General features: G+C 39.9%; 1 long non-coding RNA gene across 1 annotated transcript; it reads left to right on the top strand.

Annotated features, from left to right (window-relative positions):
• Nucleotides 1-271: 271 nt before the first annotated feature.
• LOC308658651 lies at nucleotides 272-21,039 on the top strand. The gene is made up of 3 exons (XR_014024218.1): nucleotides 272-329; nucleotides 8,791-8,842; nucleotides 20,330-21,039. It is a non-coding gene; the product is annotated as an uncharacterized lncRNA (long non-coding RNA).
• The last annotated feature ends 930 nt before the right edge of the window (nucleotides 21,040-21,969 follow it).

Here is a 21,969-nt window from a genome sequence, read left to right as displayed (position 1 = left end):
TATGGGCTTTGATCTGTAGAGAAAGGCTATTTATAAACCAGACTTCAGCAGCAACCTTGTGAGGTCTCTTTTGTCCCTTTCATGTGAACTTCGATGACTTCATATTAGTCCCTAACCTCCATTTACTGAAGTACTTGGCCGCATCTGACTCATCACCCTGTGCAAGGACAGTGTGACTCACACCAATAAGCCGGAAGCAGGCCTGAATTGAGGCAAGGCCAGAGTCAGGACACAACTAATAGATGCTGGAAGTGTTGACGGAAACCACTCTTGCAGAGGAACCATGCCGGCTGAGCTTCAGTCGCCGGCGATGACATCATGACCAAGAGGTGAGCACCCCCTTGCATCAGATATTTTGGTTGTTTGTTTTATAATTTTCTTTCAAAAATCCTGTTAACTGCTAATGCTTAGATGCTAGCAATACAGTGATACTTGTTTGAAGAATTCTGCCAGGATTAGGGTCAGGTAGTGTTGAAAGCAAAATAATCTCAAATCCCCTTCCTTTAATTCTTTCTTATTCCCTCCCTTCCTCCCTCCCTCCCTCTTTCTCTCTCTTCCTCCCTCCCTTTTTTCTTGCCTCCCTTCCTTGCTTCTTTCTTTCCATCAGGGTGTTACAGCGAACGAGCTTGAGTTTGAGTCAGGCAGTTTTAGTTATCATCTAGAATCTTGATTGACTTGGCCATTTTCTTTCGGATCACTTCAACCTCTCTGAGGCTCGGTTTCCCTACCCGTTAAAAGGCAGATAATACATTGCAGTGTTGTAGGGAGGCTTAAGTAATATCTTATGGATAGCTGCTATTTATTAAACACCAAATAAATGCATTATCTAAAGTAGTCTTCACAATAACTTTTCAAGTAAAGTGTGTGGTACATGGTGGGTGACATAAATAACAAGGTGAGGGTCATCATACTCTTCACCTCCACAGTTGCTGCTACCAAGGTGAAACATGTCAGTCACTCACATAGTCATTCAACATGCATTCCTTGAGAAACTTCTATGTACCAGGTATTGTAGATTACTCAGGGGAAAATGAAGGGCCAAGAATAAGGGAAAATTACTAACTTTGAAGGGTTATAATTAGCAGAGATTATAAATACACACAATCATAACTGTGAAGAGTACTCTGAGAACAAGAAATGCAGACTGGGTGTGGTAGGATGGGCCCTGGATTCCAATTTGGGGAATTGAAAGAGGTTTCCCTGGAGGAAAAAAATCACACATTCACACTGAAAAAGGAAGGACAAATAAGTGGGAATTAGAGATTAGAGTGTGTTCTAGAGAACTGTATATGCAAAAAGCTATTGGGTTGAGAGGGGCTTCGATCCTGGAGAGAAATCAAAAGCGGTTCCTTCTGGAATTTGAAGCGGTGAATGATGAGAGTAGAAGCTAGTGATAAGCAGGACTTCTGGGTCACAGGAGGGCTAGGGACCCATCTCAGGGATACCCTGTAATAGCTGTTACTGAGTTCTCAGTCTCTGTCCCTTATCTTAGTTTGGGGACAAGAGCTCTACTGTGCTGCTGACCACCTGGACCTCTGATATGAGTGGGCAGAGGGTGATGTGGCTAACCCCACCCTTGTGTAATCTCTTGCCTGTGTTCTTGGTTCTGAGAGACAAAGGCTTCTCTTGCTAGTTACAGGGTTGGATGTTGTGGGTCAGTTGGCTCTCTCTATCGTCCCTACCCTAATCTGAGAAGTACTGAGCTATGGATCCAGGAGGTTCTCATTCAGGCTCCTTATAGCCAGCACTGTACAGTCAGGAGCACCCTCAGAGCAAGGTTCAGAATCAGTCAGCTCTCACACCACATGGCCTTCGGGAATCTCCATGCCGTTGGAAAACCTGAGCAAGTCAGACTCTGCGACGTGATAGCCTAATTACCATTTCCCTTTTCTTGGGAGTGGAGAGAGAAATGACATATAGATTGCCCAGCTAGATCAATGAGTGAGGTGGAAGACTGACTCATTTATTGACTCACAGAGAGTTTTTCCTTGAGCCAGTGCAACAGAAAGGACCATCCTTGTAGGTGGGTCTGCCCTGGAGTGCTGAGAAGTCTGAACTGTGCCCAAGGCTCAGAGACAGAAAAGCAAGGAGGTGTTTTGCAACACGTCCCTCCATGCTCACCTTGCTCTTGTGCAGGCATACCAGAGATAATTAACTCTGAGGAAGGAGACCCTATATTCATTGTCCACGTGCAGACATTTTAAGAGTGAAAGGGGCTGCTTTTAATTGGTATATTGGGATGTCAGGCATAAACTGGGAATATTGTAGGCCAACCAGACATATGGTTGCCCTAACCATATGACTACCTAGTAGTCATTGGCCTGATGACTACTCCCTAGTTGGTGCTATCTGTGCTTAAGGAGAGATCTTAGGGCCAAGATGTTTCTGGATCTTTTTTTTTTTTTTTTTGCATCTATTTTTTTCACATTCTCAAAGGCAGTTTTTGGAACATTCTTCATTTTTTGAGATCCTTATGTTTCTGAGAGGTCAGTGTTGGCCAATTTAATCCAAGACAACTGATTTCTATTCAAAGCAGAGGAAGGGAGTGGTTAAAATGGACAGTTTGAAGGGAAAATAATTTTGAAAAGGACAACTTCAGCTGTCTCTTCAGGCTCCTTATAGTCCTTTGGTAATTAGAATGTGCAGGCTGAGACATCATTTTTAAAATCATCTTACCCATAAATCATCTATCACACATTATTAGCTCGGATGACACAAGTCTACACGAGTGGGAATCATTATTTTTGTTATTATTGTTTGTCCAGAGGGGTGACAAGGAAGAATATACATCACACTCACCTGCCAGACAAGAGTTAAGCAGGTGCTTTTTTGATTTATAAGGTGTTTCCTTCTAAACATATTTCTTAGTAAAACAATTTTTAAAATGTCATTTTTCCATGAAGCCAACACCATCGCTGATGTAGTATTTTCCTGCACCTCAAATTAAGCAGGCCATGGGAGAATTTGGTGACCAAGTGTCACTATCACTTGGCATTACAGTGTAATATAATATAGTGTAGTATCATATCATATCATATCATATCATATCATATCATAACATTTTTAGCTTTCTGTAGCAGAGGCTCTCAGTTGAGGGTGGTTTTGCTCTCAGTGGACTTTGATCATGTTCCACACGGTTTTGCTTGCTCCCACAGGGGAGGGTGCTATTGGCATCTAGTTCTTAGGGGCCAGTGATGTTGCTAAACATATTAGGAAGGCACAGGACAGCCCCCCTCCCAAATAAATTAATTATCTGGATGTAAACGCCAATAATGCTGAACTTGAGAAACTCCTCTGTAACATCTTAATCCTTAATTTATTCATCCAACCATTATTTACTGAGAACCCACTATGTCCCAGCCGTTAGAATGCTGAGGATATTGGGGTGAACGAAACTGGAGAAAAAGTTTTCACTTTTGTTTTTCTTTGGATTCTAATAGGAGGAGCAGATAAGAAAGAAGATAAATAACTAAAATATTGAGCATATCAGAAAGTTATGTGTAGAAGGCAAAAAAAAAAAAAATACAGCTGAGCAGTGGGGAGGGAATGTCAGTAGAGAACAGTGAGATTGAAGCCTGAGGTCACTTGCCAAGATAAGTGCATTTCTCACTGATGGCAGATGAAGGATCTGAGTGAAGGACTGAGAGATAAGGCTAGGACTCCAGGTTGGATATTTCTGACTCTTTGGTGATCTAAAATGTTATTTCCACTAGGCTGTTTTATATATTATTGCCAGAAGCCAGGGTTGTCCTTGCTTCCTTTTGATGAAGTTCCTCTTTCTTAACTCACTGAAAACCACCTTCAGCCCTACCCAAAGCCTTCATTTCTAGCATCTATGCTTTTGTTGCTCAGAACATTTCTGGACTGTATCCTCATCCTAGACTCATTACCATCATTAAATGCACTCAACTCAATGCTCTCTTCTGTTGAAACAAGAAAAACAAAATAGAGCTTGGGATGTAGCTTAATGGTAGAGCACAACCCTGCATGTGTGAGGCTCTGGATTCTATCCCCATCCCTGAAAAAAAAAAAAGACAACAATAACAACAACAAAAAAACATAAAAATGAAAAGAAAAAGTCCCAAAGGCCCAATCTTTTTTTTTATTGTTGGTTGTTCAAAACATTACATAGTTCTTGACATATCATATTTCACATTTTGATTCAAGTGGGTTATGAACTCCCATTTTTACCCCGTATACAGATTGCAGAATCACATCAGTTACACTTCCATTGATTTACATATTGCCATACTAGTGTCTGTTGTATTCTGCTGCCTTTCCTATCCTCTACTATCCCCCCTCCCCTCCCATCCCCTCCCCTCCCGTCTTCTCTCTCTACCCCCTCTACTGTAATTCATTTCTCCCCCTTGTATTATTTTTCCCTTTCCCCTCACTTCCTCTTGTATGTAATTTTGTATAACCATGAGGGTCTCCTTCCATTTCCATGCAATTTCCCTTCCCTCTCGCTTTCCCTCCCACCTCTTATCCCTGTTTAATGTTAATCTTCTCATCATGCTCTTCGTCCCTACTCTGTTCTTAGTTACTCTCCTTATATCAAAGAGGACATTTGGCATTTGTTTTTTAGGGATTGGCTGGCTTCACTTAGCATAATCTGCTCTAATGCCATCCATTTCCCTCCAAATTCTATGATTTTGTCATTTTTTAATGCAGAGTAATACTCCATTGTGTATAGATGCCACATTTTTTTTTATCCATTCATCTATTGAAGGGCATCTAGGTTGGTTCCACAGTCTTGCTATTGTGAATTGTGCTGCTATGAACATCGATGTAGCAGTGTCCCTGTAGCATGCTCTTATTAGGTCTTTAGGGAATAGACCGAGAAGGGGAATAGCTGGGTCAAATGGTGGTTCCATTCCCAGCTTTCCAAGAAATCTCCATACTGCTTTCCAAATTGGCTGCACCAATTTGCAGTCCCACCAACAATGAGCAAGTGTACCTTTTTCCCCACATCCTCGCCAGCACTTGTTGTTGTTTGACTTCCTAATGGCTGCCAATCTTACTGGAGTGAGATGGTATCTTAGGGTGGTTTTGATTTGCATTTCTCTGACTATGCTGAGCATTTTTTCATGTGCTTGTTGATTGATAGTATGTCCTCCTCTGAGAATTGTCTGTTCAGGTCCTTGGCCCATCTGTTGATTGGGTTATTTGTTATCTTATTGTCTAATTTTTTGAGTTCTTTGTATACTCTGGATATTAGGGCTCTATCTGAAGTGTGAGGAGTAAAGATTTGTTCCCAGGACGTAGACTCCCTATTTACCTCTCTTATTGTTTCTTTTGCTGAGAAAAAACTTTTTAGTTTGAGTAAGTCCCATTTGTTGATTCTAGTTATTAACTCTTGTGCTATGTGTGTCCTATTAAGGAATTTGGGGCCCGACCCCACAGTATGTAGATCGTAGCCAACTTTTTCTTCTATCAGACGCTGTGTCTCTGATTTGATATCAAGCTCCTTGATCCATTTTGAGTTAACTTTTGTGCATGCCAAAGGCCTAATCTTAACCCTAAATGCTCCTCTGGCCTCATTTCTCCTTCCTTTCATAGGTAAGTATAAAAAGATGTTCCGACACGTCGCCGAAGAATAAATATGATCGGCCAACAAATATATGAAAAAATGCTCGACATCTCTAGCAATTAGAGAAATGCAAATTAAAACTACACTGAGATTTCATCTCACTCCAGTCAGAGTGGCAATTTTCAAGGATATAAGCAACAATAAATGTTGGTGAGGATGTGGGAAAAAGGCACACTCATACATTGCTGGTGGGACTGCAAATTGGTGCAACCACTGTGGAGAGCAGTATGGAGATTCCTCCAAAAACTTGGAATTAAACTACCATTTGACCCAGTCATCCCACTCCATGGCCTATATCCAAAGGATGTAAAATCAGCATGCTATAGTGATGCAGCCACATCAATGTTTATAGCAGCTTAATTCACAATAGCTAAACTATGGAACCAACCTAGGTGCCCTTCAACAGATGAATGGATAAAGAAAATGTGGCATATATACACAATGGAATATTGCTTAACCTTAAAGAAGAATGAAGTTATGGCATTTGCTGGTAAATGAATGGAATTGGAGAATATTATGCTAAGTGAAATAAGTCAATCCCAAAAAACAAAACGCAGAATGTTTTCTCTGATATGCAGACGCTAACAGTAAGGAAGGTGGTAGGGAAAAAAATAGAAGTATTTGGATTAGACAATGGGGAATGAGGGGAAGGGAGGGGAAATAGGAACAGGTAATGTAGTAGAATGAATTGTACCTTGCTATCCTATGTGTGCATATGATCACACGACCAATGTAATTCTACATCATGTACAATCAGAAGAATGAGTTATACTCCGTGTATGTGTATGTCAAAATACATCCTACTGTCCTGTATAACCAATAAGAACTAATAAAAAAGAAATATTCTCCATATATGCTTTCTCCATTCTTTATATTCCCCAATTGACTTGTAATTGGGTAAACCGTCTGTTGAGGTCACCGAGGATCGCATGAACTCCACCTGTGCAGGCTGTTTAATCTGTGGCTCTTTCTTCCTAGGTCCCAGCCACAGCGATTGCTCCCCAGGCCCATTCTCTGTTTGTACCTCACCTGCTTCCTCTCCCTTGACTTCCATCTCGTAGCTCTCTGGGGTTTCCGTCTTCCTCTGACTTCTCCTTCCAGGGAACCTTCATGAGTTCCTCTATCATTCCTTGACGCACAGGTGTCCCCCAGCATCCTGTCCTCTGCTTTCTTTTCTCATCAACTGCAGCTTGTACAGAAGTTTTGTTTAGAGAAATCCGAAGCCCTGTGACATAGTTTGTCATTTGCCTAGACACGGGTGTGATGCGGTGCAGGGAAGGTATGACGTGTGGGCATGAGGACCATCTCCGAGGGGAATGCAGCAAAGTATCCACTATTTTCTCCCTTTACAGCTCAGGACCCTGCTCAGGGTCCACAATGCTACCCTCAGCTGGATGCTTGCCAGAGCACAGCAAGAGGATGGTAAGAGCTCTCTAATGGGTCTCTGTCGTCCCAATTGTAGCTCCTTCCTTTGCTCTTGAACCTGGTCATGACCCAGATTCCACCCCTTCATCTTTCATGACATAGCCCCCCTCCACTCATGTTTTCATGCTACTGCACAGTTCCCTATCTGCCTGAACTTCCTCCCCTCCCCACCCCCTGCTCCACACAGTTGACCTTGGGAAGTCCTTCTCATTCTGCAAGGCTTACCTCAAACATCACTTTTGTGTCCCTTTCTAGATTTCTAGAAAAAAAATTTTATCTCATATATATACTCCCATGCCACCCACATCCAATTAGGTTGTACATTCCTTTAGGGAATATAGAGGAAGACTCAAGAGCAAAGGTTCTGTCCCCAAGAAAGCTGATCCATGAAGCAAGTATTCACTGTTTTCTCATTTTATAGCTTTCATGATGCTCCAAAATCCAAATTTTAAAATGTCTGATACTAACTTGCTGTGTGACTCTGTATGTTTCACTTAATGTCTCTGAGCTATCATTTTATCAAACCATATTCTGGCAAATAATATTCTCATTCTAACTCAAAGAAATATATAAAATTCTTTGAGTGTTTGGCAAAAGATGCCATAAACCAAAGACAAAATACATGATCATTCACTGAAGATTCTATGTAACATTTTTTTATTGTTAGACATTTTGTTCAGATCCCAACAAAGTGTAACTGTTTCCAAAGAAAAATGTGACCTCTATGTATCTTTAAAATTTGAAGCCACTCATAACATAACAAAACTTTGCCACATAATTTTTTTTTGTGGGTGAGATAGTCACTCATCTTTTTCTTCCCTTTGTTCCTAATTTTTTAAAAAACTGAAGGTTTGCCTTTTCCTTCCTTTCTCTTTCTTTCCCCCCTAAAGGGAAAGCATTTCATGTCAGAGGCAGAAGTAGATAAAATTATGTGCTAGATCTTGATCTAAATTTCTCTTAAATCACCAGCAGCACTGTCACAGCCTGAAGAAAAGAAAGTGAAGCAATGATGACGGAGGAGTTTGAAGAAAAAAAAGATGTAAAGACGAATGTTGGCTAACTTCATTGTTCTAAATTTTGGGACTCAAATTAATTTCTAGAATATTTTGGTGAAATGGGAAAATGTAAATGTGTGCTAGTGAATAATTGTAAAAGAAAATAACACAAGGGGTGGAATTTTCTATCAGAATCTCACAAAAGTGGGCACTTTTGTTTCCTAGGGAAAACATCCATGAAACTAGCTTCATCCATGGAAAATTGAAGTCTATATAGTATGGGGGGGGGGAGAGAGAGAGAGAGAGAGAGAGAGAGAGAGAGAGAGAGAGAGAGAGAGAGAGAGAGAATATAGATTTACTGATTGCATACCTGTGCTATGTGTTCATCTAACTTACTTCATTTAATAGTTTAGTTCAATAGCTCCATGAAGCTTATTTTTTGTGCAAAACCAGCTAGAGTTCACTGCAGTTAGTGGTAAGTAGAGTCAAATGAGGAACCTATGGTTTTCTGGCTTCAACACCATACCACATTGATGTCCTATCATATAGAAAATAAGTGTCATGGCCTTATGCAGTTTATAATCCAGGAAAGAAATCCAAATGTCTCTGTAAGATGCAGAGGTGGTGCCACATATTTACCCTTTAAATACTATAAAATAACTCCATGTGTACAGTTATGAACAGTCAGCCACACTGTTGGGAGGACATTGTTTTGTTTCCCCTGGGTGGTGATGTAGAGATGGAGAGGCTACTTTGCTAACTTTTTTTTTTTTTCATCAGACAGTGTAACATGTCACACGGATTCAACCTCTTCACTCGCTGTGCAAATTTGGTAAGATATTTTATTTATCTTAGGCTCAGTTTCCATTTGCAAAATTGAGACGATGATCTTTTCCTTGTAGGCCTGCTCTAATGACTTAAGAGTTACTTGGATTGTGCGTAGTCCTCAAAAAATGGTGGTTGTGATGGCTTGTGGCAGTCATTATTGGCATGTATTTCAATGCATTTGGAGAACTTTGATGGGAGATCTGACTGTGATCCTTAATGGGGCTTCTTCTATACTCACTGACCAATGGTGCTTGTTATGGTTTGGATCTAAAAGTGTCCCCCAAAAGCTATGTGTTAGGAAACAGAGCCGTGTTCAGAGGTGAAAAGATTGGGGGATGAGGCCTGTACTTCATCAGTGGATTAATCAACTTGATGGATTAGTGATTTGAATGAACTACAGGGTGATAACTGTAGGCAGGTGGGAATGGAAAGAAGTAGGTCACTGGGGGCGTGCCTTTAGGTACTATATCTTGTCCCTGGCTCTGCATACTTTCTCTCTCTCTTTCTCTCTCTCTCTCTCTCTCTCTCTCTCTCACTCTCACTCTCACTCTCTTTCTCTCTCTCCTTCTTGAGTGCCATGAACTGAGCAGTTTTTGTCCTCCACCACCCACTTCCACCATGATGTTCTGCCTCACCTCAAGCCCAGAACAATGAAGATGACGGACCAGGGGCTGAATCTCTGAAACAGTAAGCCAAAACGATATTTTTCATTTCTAAATTGTTCTGTTGTTGTTGTTGTTGGTACTGGAAATTAAATTCAGGGGTGTTCAACCACTAAGCCACATTCCTATCCCTATTTTGTATTTTACTTAGAGATAGGGTCTCACTGAGTTGTTTAGAGCCTCACTTTTGCTAAGGCTGGCTTTGAACTTGCAATCCTCCTGCCTCAGCCTTCTGAGTTGCTGAGATTACAGGTGTGCACCATGATGCCCGGACTAAGATGTTCTTGTCAGATATTTTGGTCACAGTAATGTAAAGCTGACTAACAGAGTGCTGGGCCGCATGATGTGTGCACCAAAGTGCTAAGTAATTGGGTATGTATAGAACAGATAGCAGGGAGGGGAGATAACTGAAAGAAGGAACCAAGAGTTCTTCTAAAAGAATAGCTCACCATTGGTATTTGCTGGCTCTGTATCTGTAGATTTAACCAACTGCAGACCAAAAATATTGAAAGAAAAATTGTGTTTGACTGAACATGTACAGATTTTCCTTTTCATTATTCCCTAGACAATGAAGTATAACAACTTTTCACATAACATATACATTATGTTAGATATTATAAGTAATCTGTGCAGATTATATGCAAATGCTGTTCCATTTTACATAAAGGACTTGAATATTGGGATCCTGGAACCAATCTATCTGATACCAAGGAGCAATGACCTTTGCAGAATCAAGCCAAGGAAATGGCAGGGATCTATGGAAAGGAAATGGGAAGGGGCCAGCATGAGACCTGAATTGTTTTTTTTTTCTTCTTCTCTTAATTGAATAATTCCTGGACCACTGGTCACAGAATTCTCCTTCTGGGGAATTCTCTTTCAAAGAACTTGCCTTACAAACACAAATTACAAAATAATGGCATATGTTTTCTCTCCCTTATTTCATTCTTTAATGTAATACCTTTAAAGAAGAAGCTGTTTCACATAAACCTGATTAACTCTGAAGAGAGTGATAATCCATCCAAACCAATCCAAATGAAGGTAAAAGGAATAATCAGGCTTCCATTATGCAAAATGGTGCTCAGTTAATTTATTGTATTGCGCTGAATAATAAGCTGTTAGGCTCCACATGGCTTTTTTCACGTTAAATCAAATTGCTTATTGCTGCTAGAGCTTATTTCATATCGCATAAAATTTGGATATATTATAATGGAGTAGATATTAGTCCATTATAAGAGACAGGTTTAAGTGCTTCATTTATAGAATCCCTCCACTTGGAAAATGGTAAGGGAGAAGAAGAAATGCAAACAAGGTAATGGACAGAGGGGATTTATGTACATTGCTTGATGGGCCAGCTCTGCCATGGTGACTGTGGTTGCTGTGCACAGGACCCAGTGCGTTGGAGAAAAATCAGCATTTCTAGTGGAAAGAAAATCCAGAGCGAGTTTATGTTCTTTCTCAGGGAAGTGTTGACATTTTAATTACTTTCTGTTTTCTTTGGAGCTACATTTGAGAATTGGAAGCAAGTTAGAAAAATAAGAATTAGCTTTATTAGAAATAAGAGGAATTGACATGTAGACCCCAGTTGGAAAGGGTTGAGGCTGGGTTCTTGACAATATGAAGTCTGCAGCAGGACCCAGAAAGCCAAGAAAACTCAGCCGCTTGAAGCTAACTGGAAGAGTTCCTGCTTGGTCAGGGCTTATCATTCCGGAGAGCAGACTGTGCCTCTGTGTGCAATCTAATCTTTTCCGGATGTGCTTCACTTTTTAATGTTTTTTTTTTTTTTCTTTTAAACTTTGGTCTTTCTGTTAACAGGGGTTTGTGAGGGTAAGTAAGATCGAGATACAAAAAAAAGAAAATGGTCAGAGGGAGTTGGAATGAGCTGGGGAAATTGATAGTCTTAGAATTAATTTGGAAGATAATATAATTGTCTTTTGATATTTCATAAAAGAAAAATATCCGTGGAGGCAAGGGTGGAACGGAGTAATTGGCTTTAGGAGATATGATATATTTGCACTTTTCCTCCCTGCACCTGGAGTCGCCTGGAATTGATTAAATAAATATTTAACAAACCAGGGCGCCTACATGTATGTTCCAGGATCAGCAATCTAAAAATAGTAACTCAGCACAAGATGGAAATTAAAAACCCTCTAATCAACATCTTTGTGGTGCTTGAAAGGGTGGTAACCTGAGGGTGTCAACCCTGCCTGCCCCTTGCCTGCACCCTCCCCAGTGTGGAAACACCATCAGGTTCAGACCAGCCAGTTCAGTAATGAACAGATAAATCTGGTCCCTTAAATAACCTAGTGTCTACTGCATGCCAGGTACTCTAAATATACTTTTTAAATTTTCAGAAAATCATATCATATGATGTTGTCTCTATAATAAATATTATTATTTGTTTTACAATCGAAACTGAGGCTTGGTCAGGTAGAGACCATTTCTCAGTTATGTAAACTTTTATTCTAAAACATTTCAGACATATACAAAAGAATATAAAGTATAATGAGCCACCAAAATTCCTTACTTCACCACTCAGGGATGGTCACATGTAACTGTACTGGTCCCACCCCATAAATGACTTCATTGCATCACGTATCTTCCAGTGTGTGTCTCTAAGAGGTAGGGATTCTCAAAAATAAAATAAACACAATAACTTTATCACACCTACAAACATTGCCAGTAAGTTATCATTTCAGGAAATGTGTAGTCAGTTTGACCGTATATTCCCAATTGTTTTACAATCTACTAATTTAGGTTTAATCACAATCTATTAACTTTAGATCCAAGCCCTACATTCTGATTGCTTGATTTGTATCTCAAGGCTTCTTTTAATATATGTGTTCCTTTTTCATCTCCCATTTTTTCTTAGAATCACTCTTTGGTTGAAGAAATGGGATTGTTTTTCCAGGACAATTTCGAATAAGCTGGATTTTCTTGATTCCATTTCCTGAGGAGTTCTCAAACATATTCATCATCTTGTCCTTTGTATTTCCTGTAAAATTACAGTTAGAATTGGAGATTTTATCTGATTCTGGTTCCACATTTTGATAATACTACTTCTTAAGTAGCGGTATTTCCGTAAATAGAAGTGTGTGTGTGTGTGTGTGTGTGTGTGTGTGTGTGTGTGTGTGTGTGAGAGAGAGAGAGAGAGAGAGAGAGAGAGATTATCAACTCTTAAAAATGTTTATGTGAATCCATTAATTCATTAGTTATAAAAATTGTTGATATCTTAATTTTATATATATATTTTTTAAACTTTATTTTCTAGAGCAGTTTTAGGTTCACAAGAAATTGAGTAGAATGTAGGTAACATTCCCATATAATCCACTCCATATAATCTCATTATCCCCCATGACCAACATCACTCCCCAGAGTAGGTGCTTATTTATGAAAACCAATAAACCTGTATTGACCCATGCTTACCACCCAGAGTTGATATGTTCATTAAAGCTCACAATAGTACATTCTATGTGTTTTGACAACTATAGAATGATACATATCCACAAATGATTTTCTTTTCATTTATTGAATTTCCTCTATGGGGAGAAACTTCACCCCTCATTAACATTTGGTTAGCTGAAGTAAAAGAAATCCAGATGAATGTATTCTCATTATTATTATTATTTATTTTAGCACAGTCGCTAGCAGAGGAAGGGGATACAATACACACGTCTTCATAAATTGAATTGTATTTGATTCATATTAGAATTTGCTCCAAAGAACCTGTATAGGACAAAGGAGGACACCGCAGTATTAACAAAGACTAGAACTTAGTTCCATGAAAAAGCTTAAAAGAATCAAATCTCAGTAAAGGCTCTCAGTACTAAAGTGAACACGGAGGCACTAGTGAATCGCACAATTCTGGTACGGCCCGTGGCCAAGTCTCATCAATATTCACCAAAGTATTCTTTCCCCAGCACAGGGAAAGAAAGAAAGAAAGAAAAGAGGGACAATTTCTGAATCACTCCCTCCAACCACGGAAATGATTTTAATTACCAATTCATCTGTTGGCAGACTCTTCTGGCAGATGTACCTGCAAGTTGGAAAGATAACAAATGAACCCATTTCTTACTCCAGAGTTGACACTGATAGTGCGGACTGAATTTGCTCTCAGAAAAGAATCCTGGGCAACAATACATCTGGCACTCTGCTCGAGGAATTTGTCATGTCGTTGACATGTTCAGCCTCCATTGTCCATACCACCCCGACAGCAGGTCCTTTATGTTTCAATGAAATTGCAGTCTGAATTAATATAATTAGAATGTAACTGCTATTCACTGCACACACACTCCTTATTTCCAGGAGTACAGATCTGATAGCATATCTGTGCTCAAAATCTTTCCATGATGGCTGAAGGGGAGCGAGCAGAGAGGGGAATGATAGAACATTCACTAGTTCATCAACCTTATAAAGTATGAGCTAATGGAAATATAGGAGGAGAGAAAGGAAGTCCTGACCTTGGCATGTCTAAAGATAAATATCTGTCAAGTTTCCTAGCCTGGATAGCACTGTTATAAAATATGTACTATAGTCCGTCTGAATTGAGAGAAAGAAGTGAACTAGGAAAGACCAGTTGTCTTGCAAAAGACAATTATAGGATGTAGAGTGGATAATTCATGGATAGAATTATAGAGTGAAGAGGTGGATGGACAACTTCCTTCTTTCTTTCATGTTTTGCTTTGAGCAGTGGATGTCACTCACCAAGCAACTGTCATCAAGTGAATAATGATTTTTTTTTTTTACTAGAATCTTGAATTTCAGTCTTCATTAATTTTCTGTTCTTACAAATTCTTGATATGGTAGAAAAAGACATCAACAACTTTTTTTTTTAATAAGATGGACTCACATTTTCTTAATTAATTGAGTTTGAGTTTTCACTTGGATGATCCATTGGAGGGGAGCACTGCCCTGACATTATCAGTATGTTGGCTGAAGTTCATGGTTTTGGCCTCTTTTCTTCTCTGGAGAACTGTGCAACGTGTGTACTGGATGCTGTTTGCCTCCAAATTCTATATGGAATCCCTAACCTCCCATCTGATGGTATTTGGAGGTAGGGACCTTGGGGAAGCCATTGGATTTGAATGAGGCCATGAGGATAGGCCCCCATGATGAGATTTGTGTCCTTATAAGAAGAGGAAAAAAGAGATCAGATTGCTGTCTCTATCTCCCTCCACCAAATGAGAATACAGCTAGAATGCAACTGTCTGAAAGCCAGGAAGACAGACCTAACAAAGGACATCAACTGACTTGCACCTTGATCTAGGATTTCCCTGCCTTAAATACTGTGAGAAATAATTGTCTGTTGCTTAAGCTACCACCCGATCTGTACTATTTTGTTATGATGGCCTGAGCTAAGACAGTGCATGGTATAATTTGAGCATGTGCCCTAAAGGTTCAAGTGTTGAAGGATTGGCCTTCAAAGTGGTAGCATTGAGGTGGTAGAAATCTTTTAGATGTAAGTCTCAGTGCAAGGTGATTAGGGCTGAGGGAGGTATTGTCCTTGGGAAGGATTCATACTGGTTTTACAGAGTAGTCAGTTTTTGAGAGGGTGAGTTGTTATACAAAGAGCAAACCTGGAACCTGAATCCCTCTTGCTTTCTGTCTCACTATGTGATATCTTCCGTATACTCTCCTGCAATTGTTAGCATCTTGAAAACATCAACAATGATTCCTTGCCTTCATGCTGTCCTGTGAACATTAACCTTCTCTCCCTCAATTTGAAGGAACTGTCCACCATTTTACATTAACTAGCCCAGGGGTTTTCAGAATTAGGTATGTTTTGGAATCATATGTGGTGGCTGGTGGCATTGGAAGAGGATTTATTAAAATGCCAATGCCTGAATTCCTTCTGGATCCACAGAATCAGAGTTCTCAGCTGTGGTGCCCAAATTTTGTGAGCTGATATTCTCTTTCACAGATACAATATTCAAATTTACCATACTAGCAGATATTTCTATAGATGATAAGCATCATTTCCAAAAAATATATATATTTAATTTATATAAGTGGAGGTCTGTTTAAGAAGTTTTGAGAGGGGCCTATCAGAATACTTGTGGGGCTACTGTGACCCTCTCCAATGTACACATTCTTTTTCTCCTTTGTTAACAGCATGCTTAGTTTCCCAGTCTGACTGTTCACTCCGAGTTAGATAGAAAATTTGACATCTCACATTTTCAGGCAATTTACTTTGCAAATTAACACAATAGAGATTTATATTTTAGTGTTGAAATCCTTTAATAAAGTAAATAATTGTCTCTCTTTCCAGTATATTTGTCTTATTACTCTGGATGCTTAATCATAGGATTATGTGTTATAAACATGTGTTTAGGCATCCCAATGTATGCACAGATGGAAAATCTCAAGCTTACATTCCCCAAAAGTGGACACTCATGAGGTCTTGCCTTTGTTTTCTCCAAGGACTATCCAAATCAGAGTTCAATGAAGGAGGTTTAGGGAAATCTCGTCCCTAGTCTCCTCGTTTCCACCCACCCACAGCAGGCTCTGTCTTTATTATTTAGTGGCCTTCAGAGAATTCTCATGGGGGTGGATAGGAAGTGGATTGGGCATGGACTTGAGTTCCTATCTGCTGTTTGACCAGTGGATTTTTGGATAGACTTGTCATGCAGAAAATAGCTTGATTTATTCCCGAGTGGTAGTAGAGACAGACTCCCAGGACCCGGCTGCCCCTTAACACCCCAGAGGACTTTATTCTGAATAACTCAATAAACTGATTAGTAGAGCTACTAGGCATAATAAGTATACTCCAAAAAAAAGATCTTTTTTCCAATTACAAAAGTAGTGCATACTCCTTGAAAAGAATACTAGAGGGGAAGGGAGAAAATGTAGGAAAGACAAGAAGGGAGAAAGTCCAAGCGAAGTGCTGACTTGACAGTCAAAGCCCTGTGGACTAGAACCCAGCCTTCCTTGTCTTCTGCTTTTGAGTCAGTTACGCCACACGTCTGGGCATCCTTCTCATCTGTGAAATGGGAACCACGTCTCTCGCAGGGTCAGGGTGTGTTAAAGCACACTCTGGGGAAGGGTTTAGTGAAATGACTGGAGTGGAGGGAGCAGCTGTAACACCATACACCAGAGAGAACAGTGTTGTCGCGGCTGGTAGCAATGGGTGGTGGTTACTGAGTACGTCCTTTCTGGGCAAGCAGACTTGACTTTGAACCCCTTTTGCTTGTCGGCAGAGTTATTGCTATTGGTCTTCCTAGTGTTCTAGTCAGCTTTTTCATTGCTGTGGCTAAAAGAACTGAACAGAACAGTTTTAGGGGAAGAAAAGTTTATGTGGGGGCTCACGGTTTCATGAGATCTCAGTCCATGGGCAGGAGGCTCCATTCCTCAGGGCTCAGGATGAGGCTGAACATCATGGCAGAGAGTGTGGTAGAGGAAAGTGGCTCACCTGATGATCAGAAAGCAGATAGAGACTCCACTCTCCAGATACAAACTAGATACCCCAGAGCTATGCCCCCAATGAACCACTTCCTGCAGCTACACCTCACCTGCCTCAGGTTCCCACTTAATTAATCCCATCACTGCTTAGGTTAAGGCTATAACCCAATGGTTTTGTCCTCTAAACCTTCTTGCATTGTGTCATGTAAGTTTTTTGGGGATACCACATCTAAACCATAACACATAGCATTAAAGCTGTATCTTTTTTTTTTTTTGTACCACCGGTGCTTAACCACTGAGTGACTTCCCCAGCTCTTTTTATTTTTTGTTTTGAGACAGGGTCTCTCTAAGTTGCTAGAGTCTCACTAAGTTCCTGAGGGTGGCTTTGAACTTGCAATCCTCCTGCCTCAGCCTACCGAGCTGCTGAGTGTATCACATTTTTTAAAGAAATTTTTGAGCTCTCTTAACTTAATATTATGATTATCAAAAATAGATTTCAATTACGTCTGTTTTCACGATGTATTAACTGAAATCCCCTAATCCTTGCCTTAACCTTACAAGCATTTTTCTTAGTTTGTAAGAATGATTAAAAAAATAAAAAATAAAACCCTCAGAAACAATTAATGTTCCTAAGAAAGTAAAAAAAAAAAATCTTTGCGGCAATGTTTCATTTTATCGTCATATTTTTCCTGAGAAACCAATGAAGAATGGCAGTTTTATATGTAAAACAGTAGTTAGCCTTTATACAGCTGACATTTTTCTAAAAGCCTAGAAATATTTCACATTTGAAGAAAAACACCCGGTTCCCATGTTGGATCCGATTAAAATTCAAATCTATATTAACATCTCATTACTTTTTGAAAAAGCCAACTGCACACTAATGGAAAATGCCCAGCGTCTGCCAGCCCTGCTTTCCCCTGGTTCCTTAGTAAGGCTGTCCTGGGACCTGGGAGGGCGGGGCCACAGTTACCTCCTTGTTAAAACAGCAGCCTGAATGCTGGCCCTGTTTTGGTTTTTCCTTCCTTTTCCCTCTTCCATCCCTGCATTGTTTCAGCTGCCAGTATTTTCTTTCATGCAAGGGAAAAGGAAGGGCAAAAAATGACTTTGAAAGAATAACATTTCTTTCTCTGCACTTAAATAGAACACTCAGCACAGAACATCCTGTGTTTCCTTTTAATGGATGACACGCTGACTTGGTGGCGAGCTGACTAAACACCAGGGCTTGACGTTCAGATAGGTGTTCTTGCAGTCGCACTTACCCGCTGGAGAACATTCTGCTCGGCTATTTTAAGTGACGATCTGTCTTCTTCCAGGCACTCTGGTTCTTCTTATCCCCCGATGACTTTTCTCTGTTATACTTATCACCTTCTGACGTGTGTTTATTATGGTTTTTGTTTATTCTCTGACTTCCCTGGTCATAGGTAAATACCACAGGAGCGAGCATCTCTGTTTTGCTAGCTGTTGGATTCCTTCTAAAAACAGGACCAGGCCCAAAGTAGGCACTTAATAAATATTTGCAGCTGCAACAAATAAACAGTTCCTACCTCAGTGTTCTCTCCTGTACAATTGGGGGAAAATAATAGATAAAAAATATGTTATGAACACATTCTATAAATATATTTAAGCCTAGTAGATACATTGGAGATCACAGGTCTATTTGGAGTGTAGTTGAATAAGAAATAAATGAGTTGGATGAAAGAGCAACATTCCCTTGTCATTCTGTTCTCCTATTCGGCTTTATTTTTCTTCCAACACCGAGTCCCCACATTCAATATAATACATAGTTCTTTGTTTTTGTCTGCCTCTCCTTAGTAGAATGTTAAGTTTTTTTTGTATGGGGGTGGGTACCAGGGATTGAACTCAGGGGCACTCAACCAATGAGCCACATCCCCAGCCCTATTTTGTATTTTGTTTAGAGATAGGGTCTCACTGAGTTGCTTAGCATCTCTGTTTTGCTGAGGTTGGCTTTGAACTAGCAATCCTCCTACCTCAGCCTCCAGAGCCACTGGGATTATAGGCATGCGCCACAACACCCAGCCAAATGTTAAGTTTTGTAAGGGCAGGATCTTGGGTGTTTTGTTCTCCATTGCTGAGGCCAGTGTGTGACCCAGAGCAAGCACCAAAGACACAAATATGCAAATGTTTCCGTGAGTGTATTCACTCCACACTGTATCTACCCCTGGCCCTGACTCTATCAGGATTTGTGGTGTGATTGGTCACTAAGTTCTAGGTACTGCTGAGGTGAATGATGGATGGAGAGATGAGAAAGGAAACAAGATGATCAAGATGATACTGATATTTTAAATATTTCAATCACAGTGACAACCTATGGGTGTGGTGGGAGAACAGACAGGACCTGGCACTTAGTAGCTGGTCAGTAACAGTTAGCTATCATCACCATCATTATAAACCACATTAGTATCCAGGTGTTGGCACATTAGAGCTTATGGGCCAAATCCAGCCTGTAGCCTATTCTTATAAATAAAGTTTTATTGAACATAGCTCATTCATTTTCTATGAATGTTTTCCTGTCTATGGCTGTTTTCATTCTAAAACAGCAGAATTGAATAGCTACAGAGACTGTATGGGTTGCAAAACCCAAAATATTTAGCATCTGGCCCTTTACCGAAAAGGTACTTGAAAACTCATCTAGAATATTGGTCTGTCTCCAATATAACTAAGCCTAGAGCCAATTAGGCATGGTCCACAGAGAATTTTGGTCCTCATTCTGAAATGTGAATGCAGAAACTAAGTATTTACAAACTTCTATAATAATTTGTCATTGAAAACCCAGTGAATGATTTTGGTTTATACAAAAATGTTGCTTTATGGCAGTTTGGAAATTGAAAAGGATCTGCCCTTTCCTAGAGGGATGGGTCTGTTTTGTAATGGGATGTTGATCATATCAGTAACTTTAGTAAGTTATGTTCATGTTGGTTTTAGATGAAAACATCTGGAAGCACATCAGGTGGGAGTGACAAGCATGTCTTAAGATTGCAAGTGACCTGGGAAGGTTGATGAACAAGCACATTAATAACATCGTGAAGATGGATTTTCTATGTAGATGAATGTTTCAGCCAGCCACGGTTCACTTACCAGCTAATATAGTTGTAATGTGTTGCTTGGTATGGAGAGAAGGCAGTCACTTTAGGGTGTTTGGGATGTTTCATGCACATATGTAAATAAATTCTCTTTTGGTAAGAACGTTTTAAGTTGATACATCACCTCCTTTGAATAAATAAATTCTCTTTTGGTAAGTACGTTTTAAGTTGATATATCATCTTCTTTGAATAGCAAGTCATCAATTTTTCCTGGAAATCTGGCGAAACAACAGTTATGTGGCCAGCCTTATGTTTTGTTGCATGTGCATGTAAACAAAAAAAAAGAAAGAAAAAAAAGAAAAAGCAGACTGACTTTTTCCTTTTCTGTTTTAGAATCGGTTCCAAACAGTCAAGCCTGCCAGAAAAAACAGACAAACTCTCAAGAACAACAATGCCTATTATGTGTGGTGGAGGAGCCGCCAGATTTTGATTACTGGCCAGACATTAACTCCTTTGGTGTCTTATGCAAGAAATGCCAAGTCTGAATCCAGATATTTTCCAGAATTAAATTGCATGAGATCTGCAATTTACAGTGTCTTCTGCAAAAAAAAAAAAAAAAAAAAAAAAAAAAAAAAAAGGGCAACTGAGAGAAGGAAGTGCAAGTTAAAGACCACATCTCCTGGTTTCTCGAATTCTGCCATGACTCTTCCTGGTAAATGGACAGACTGAGTACCTGTGCTCTTCCTTTTGCAGGCCTTAGGTTGTGGGCCAGAAGCATGTTACTCTACCCACCTGTCCCACCTGTATTGTCTTGATGTCTAAAGGACTGTCAAATTCTGCCGCCGTCATCAAGAAAATGCGTGGGTTCCTGGAGGCCACCTCTTACAGTAAAACTTTGAGAAAGAAGAATCCTTGCAAATTCTGTGATCAGCATTCCCCCATCCCCCCCCCCCCCCAGACTCCCTGAAGGCTGTCAGACTCTATCCTGCTTTGAGATCTCAGATAAAGCAGAGAGCAATGCGATTTTCAGAGGGAGGATGATAATATAAGTATTTAGACCATCGTGTGTATGTATATCCTATGTGTGTATAAATACTGAATATTTATGTTACTATTTCATTTGTTCTTTCATTTACTCTTTAATACATATTTACGGAGAGTCCTCTGTGTGGTGGCTGTGGATAGATAACCAAGTAAGGTAGAATCACAATGTCTACCTTTTAGCCAGATCTTATTGCATATCAGCATTGTGTTATTAAACATTTTACATTCAAATGCGTGAATGCACTTAATCCTTTAAAAAAAAACAAACAAAAACAAACCCCTGAAGAAACAGCTCTATTTTACATCTTAGTAAATTGACTCCCAGAAAATTTAAGGGCACACATGTAGTCAATATCCGAGTAGGATGCACATACAGGTATGTTTGATGCAAAATGCATTTCCCTATTTACTTTGATGTTGTCTTCCCAAAGATGAATCAAAAGATAAGACCACATTAACTTTCTTTCTTGGAATTCCCCTTCTGTTTGGTGAGGAAAGAAACGCATGTGATCTAATTCTGTTGAAGGGGGGAGAAGGTAGGAGAGGGTAGAGAAGCCTCTGTGGCTGGAAATTCACTCAGCAGAAAGAAAGGAGAGAGATTTTGGCTGAGTGTGTCTTTGCTGGGTATCAAGAGAACTGAACTCACCCAGAGGCAGAGATATTTCTGGCTCAAAGAGTAATTCTGTCACACAGAATGGAGGGACTGGACAGTGGGAAATCCTTTAAGGCTGTTTCTCCACTTAATTGCCCTTATCTTTTTCTTCTTTTCATTCTTAGGTTATTTCCAGTCCTTACTAAAAGAGGACGCAGGGAGACTGTGAACTCAGCCAGGTGGAAGTGATAATGATTTTAGAGAAACCACAGGAGAAGGAAAAGCTCCTCCAGCTGTCTTCTCACTACCACAATGGGACCCGTATGGATTAACTCTTTCAAGGATGGAGGTGCCTCCTCTCCCTAGAAATAAAAATGCAAGTTTTACGTAGGTTTTA

Source organism: Spermophilus citellus (genome assembly GCF_964194105.1).
Source record: "Spermophilus citellus genome assembly, chromosome: 10".
Taxonomy (NCBI): Eukaryota; Metazoa; Chordata; class Mammalia; order Rodentia; family Sciuridae; genus Spermophilus; species Spermophilus citellus.
The sequence above is the reverse complement of the archived record's forward strand: the minus strand, read 5'-3'. Positions and strand labels throughout refer to the sequence as shown.